This window comes from Schistocerca serialis, unplaced genomic scaffold, assembly GCF_023864345.2.
Source record: "Schistocerca serialis cubense isolate TAMUIC-IGC-003099 unplaced genomic scaffold, iqSchSeri2.2 HiC_scaffold_1075, whole genome shotgun sequence".
Classification (NCBI taxonomy): Eukaryota; Metazoa; Arthropoda; class Insecta; order Orthoptera; family Acrididae; genus Schistocerca; species Schistocerca serialis.
In genome coordinates, this window is record NW_026047267.1 from 30,001 (window position 1) to 35,000 (window position 5,000).

The following is a 5,000-nucleotide window of genomic DNA, read 5'->3' on the forward strand; positions in this document are numbered from 1 at the left end:
CGCCGAGTCATCGGAGGAACTGCGGCGGATCGCTGGCTGGCATCGTTTATGGTTAGAACTAGGGCGGTATCTGATCGCCTTCGAACCTCTAACTTTCGTTCTTGATTAATGAAAACATACTTGGCAAATGCTTTCGCTTCTGTTCGTCTTGCGACGATCCAAGAATTTCACCTCTAACGTCGCAATACGAATGCCCCCGCCTGTCCCTATTAATCATTACCTCGGGTTCCGAAAACCAACAAAATAGAACCGAGGTCCTATTCCATTATTCCATGCACACAGTATTCAGGCGGGCTTGCCTGCTTTAAGCACTCTAATTTGTTCAAAGTAAACGTGCCGGCCCACCGAGACACTCACTCAAGAGCACCCTGGTAGGATTGCAACGGGGTCCGCCTCGGGACGCACGAGCACGCACGAGGCGCGTCGCACGCCTTCAGCTCGCCCCACCGGCAGGACGTCCCACGATACATGCCAGTTAAACACCGACGGGCGGTGAACCAACAGCGTGGGACACAAATCCAACTACGAGCTTTTTAACCGCAACAACTTTAATATACGCTATTGGAGCTGGAATTACCGCGGCTGCTGGCACCAGACTTGCCCTCCAATAGATACTCGTTAAAGGATTTAAAGTGTACTCATTCCGATTACGGGGCCTCGGATGAGTCCCGTATCGTTATTTTTCGTCACTACCTCCCCGTGCCGGGAGTGGGTAATTTGCGCGCCTGCTGCCTTCCTTGGATGTGGTAGCCGTTTCTCAGGCTCCCTCTCCGGAATCGAACCCTGATTCCCCGTTACCCGTTACAACCATGGTAGGCGCAGAACCTACCATCGACAGTTGATAAGGCAGACATTTGAAAGATGCGTCGCCGGTACGAGGACCGTGCGATCAGCCCAAAGTTATTCAGAGTCACCAAGGCAAACGGACCGGACGAGCCGACCGATTGGTTTTGATCTAATAAAAGCGTCCCTTCCATCTCTGGTCGGGACTCTGTTTGCATGTATTAGCTCTAGAATTACCACAGTTATCCAAGTAACGTGGGTACGATCTAAGGAACCATAACTGATTTAATGAGCCATTCGCGGTTTCACCTTAATGCGGCTTGTACTGAGACATGCATGGCTTAATCTTTGAGACAAGCATATGACTACTGGCAGGATCAACCAGGGAGCTGCGTCAACTAGAGCTGAGCAGCCGGCCGCCCGGGAGTGTGTCCCGGGGGCCCGCGCGAACACGCAAGCGTCCGCTCAATTATTCTGCAAACAGGAGGAGGCTGAGCTCCCCTGCACCATACACCTCGAAACCCTCTCAGGTCCCGGCGGCGCGCAGCGCCGTCCTAAGTACTTGGTCGGGTTCGAGAGAGGCGCAATCGCCCGGGGTTTGGCGAGTAGACGCTTTAGGTGCGACCACCCGTGCTCCCAACTGAGCTTGCCGCTGCCGACAGAGGCCCGGGAGCGTGCTGTCGTGGCATTGCCGGCGGGAGACAACACGCGCCACCTACGGTGACCGGCAGCTCCAACGCCAGCGCCACAGAAGGACAAAAGCCCCACTTGGGTGCCGAAGCGAACTCTCCCAGCACAGCGCACGCGCCAACACGTCCGCACAGCTGCGATACAAACCACCTGCGAGAACCGCAGAGGCGACCGAGCAGCAGACGGCGTCGCGGCGCCGAGCGCCGGGCGGCGGCGCATCCTCAGCGCACACAGTCCTCAATCGGACCAGCACACTGCAGATGTCCACCGCGCTTCGCACCGGGCCCGCGAGGACCTACTTTGGCCGCACGGCGCCGCGTGCAGGGTGCGCCGGCGCGCAGCTGCGCCGCCTGCCGCCTCCGTCGGCCGGCGCGCCTGCCACTGGCCGCCCCCACCAGCCGGCTGTAGCGCGTGCGCCCACGCACCGCGCGGCCAGCACGCCGGGAGGCCCCCCCTCACCGGCCGGGGACGGTCCCACCCAGCCACCGCCGCGTATCGCTTCACACCCAGATGCCATTCACGTTCGTGGGCATGGTGGGTATCGCTGGAACAACCGGTTGGTAGCTCAACCGATCGTCGCCATCACTGATTCACCTCTAGCGAGAACAACCGCACCACAACGGTTTACCAGTTGTTCATTTGCGTAACGTCACCAGCAAACGTAGGCGTCCATCGCCATTTGCAAATTCAACGATTGTTGCATGCCTGTGTCAGGTGTCACGACACACTATGTCTGCCCACATACACGCAACAACATGTGCACGCTTCGCGAACACGTGGAAGGTGGCCCCCGTACGTATGCGATGTCCATTGCGCGAACGACTGTCAACCGGCCTCTGTCGCATGTCGCAGATGTGGAACGCAGTGCACCATGCTATCACGGTGTGTGAGAAGAGACGACTACGTCTGACAACACGCGCCACTACATCAACAGACGGCTCATGCTGATCGCCATCCAGGGCATACCACACTGCAATCCAGCTCTTATAGGGAGACGACACGTAGCTGAGTGCACAACATTTGGACCGCATGGTTCGCCGTTGTTGGCGCAGTCGTTGTACGGTCACATGTACCACGATGTATCATTCAGTACATGAGGACCAATGTGCAGTACAGTGTGTGATTTGGACGTACAACATCAGCGGACAGTTGACACAGGCCGTACCACAGCGTAGGCTAAGTGCTTCGCCATGCGAATGCCAATGAACAACTGCAAATGCCAATGAACAACTGCAAAGGGCATTGAGCATGTACGTCCTGCTGCCATCCACATTACAGTGTATAGCTGCAAGGTGTTTAACATGAAGCGATACACTGGGGACCGGGCAGTGCGAGTAGCAAACTATATTGCGGGGGTTGCAGTTAGGCAACACTACACTAATTTAACGCGTCGTATGACAATTACAGAGCAGGTTAAGGCCCAACGTGTGTTGGGTTAAGGCCCAACGTGTGTTGGGTTAAGGCCCAACGTGTGTTGGGTTAAGGCCCAACGTGTGTTGGGTTAAGGCCCAACGTGTGTTGGGTTAAGGCCCAACGTGTGTTGGGTTAAGGCCCAACGTGTGTTGGGTTAAGGCCCAACGTGTGTTGGGTTAAGGCCCAACGTGTGTTGGGTTAAGGCCCAACGTGTGTTGGGTTAAGGCCCAACGTGTGTTGGGTTAAGGCCCAACGTGTGTTGGGTTAAGGCCCAACGTGTGTTGGGTTAAGGCCCAACGTGTGTTGGGTTAAGGCCCAACGTGTGTTGGGTTAAGGCCCAACGTGTGTTGGGTTAAGGCCCAACATAGGTTGGGTTAAGGCCCAACATAGGTTGGGTTAAGGCCCAACATAGGTTGGGTTAAGGCGCAACATAGGTTGGGTTAAGGCGCAACATAGGTTGGGTTAAGGCGCAACATAGGTTGGGTTAAGGCGCAACATAGGTTGGGTTAAGGCGCAACATAGGTTGGGTTAAGGCGCAACATAGGTTGGGTTAAGGCGCAACATAGGTTAGGTTAAGGCGCAACATAGGTTAGGTTAAGGCGCAACATAGGTTAGGTTAAGGCGCAACATAGGTTAGGTTAAGGCGCAACATAGGTTAGGTTAAGGCGCAACATAGGTTAGGTTAAGGCGCAACATAGGTTAGGTTAAGGCGCAACATAGGTTAGGTTAAGGCGCAACATAGGTTAGGTTAAGGCGCAACATAGGTTAGGTTAAGGCGCAACATAGGTTAGGTTAAGGCGCAACATAGGTTAGGTTAAGGCGCAACATAGGTTAGGTTAAGGCGCAACATAGGTTAGGTTAAGGCGCAACATAGGTTAGGTTAAGGCGCAACATAGGTTAGGTTAAGGCGCAACATAGGTTAGGTTAAGGCGCAACATAGGTTAGGTTAAGGCGCAACATAGGTTAGGTTAAGGCGCAACATAGGTTAGGTTAAGGCGCAACATAGGTTAGGTTAAGGCGCAACATAGGTTAGGTTAAGGCGCAACATAGGTTAGGTTAAGGCGCAACATAGGTTAGGTTAAGGCGCAACATAGGTTAGGTTAAGGCGCAACATAGGTTAGGTTGAGGCACAATATAGGTTAGGTTGAGGTACCGTATAGGTTAGGTTAAGGTACAGTATAGTTTAGGTTAAGGTACAGTATAGTTTAGGTTAAGGTACAGTATAGTTTAGGTTAAGGTACAGTATAGTTTAGGTTAAGGTACAGTATAGTTTAGGTTAAGGTACAGTATAGTTTAGGTTAAGGTACAGTATAGTTTAGGTTAAGGTACACATTGTTGTATGGAAAGGTGTAATGGGGGGGGGGGGGGGGCCGCCGGTCGGTTTGTTGATTGTGATTATAGTAAGTGGATGCCTGCGGCATCATCTGATTTGCCACGTCAGGATGCACCTTTGGCTCATGACAGGCGGCGCTCCGATTCCATGCTTGTGGCAGACCTGTGTCTTTCATTCCTGCCATTGTTTGTGTGCTGTGAGAGGAGGCAGTATTGTGATGTTGGGTGCACCCCTGTGTAGGACATGTGTGGGTGTTGGTGGCTTAGCTGAGCAATGGTGGTTGTCGGGGGGGTGGGATATTCCGTTTTCTGAGTGGACCTCCCAGTCTGGTTATGACAGTGTGGATTGTCTCATGTGGCGGAGAGGATGCACTGGGTGTTGTTCCATGCTGGTGCTTACATATTGTCTGTGTGCGTGTTACAGGCGGAGAGTAGTGCGTGATAAGAGTGTGTGGCTGCCGTGTGGTTGTGATTGTGAGCAGAGTCTTTCAGCATGTATACGGACAGTTGTATATATTATCTGTATTCTGATGGGTCTATGTATTACTAATCAGCGCCGTGTATACGTTTAATCCGGTTCCAGTCGAAACTGTTGTATCTCTGTACATTAGTGACACGGCGAGCGCGCTATGTAGCTACTCGTCTCGGCAGCTTCCACCGGTGTATGGCAAATGATTATAAGCAATGAGTCGAGTCGTCAATACCGATAGTGTGACGTCACATGTCTGGGGTGGGGGACGCTGCGCCCTTCCGGTGGGTCATGGCCTAGAAAGACGCTCCCC

General features: G+C 53.3%; 1 non-coding gene across 1 annotated transcript in view; it reads right to left on the minus strand.

Annotated features, from left to right (window-relative positions):
* The window catches only part of LOC126431080 (small subunit ribosomal RNA), a 1,910-nt gene extending 739 nt beyond the window's left edge, over positions 1-1,171 (minus strand). Inside the window, exon 1 of the ribosomal RNA XR_007577471.1 lies at positions 1-1,171. This exon is cut by the window's left edge and continues 739 nt beyond it. This is a non-coding gene — a ribosomal RNA (small subunit ribosomal RNA).
* Positions 1,172-5,000: the final 3,829 nt, after the last annotated feature.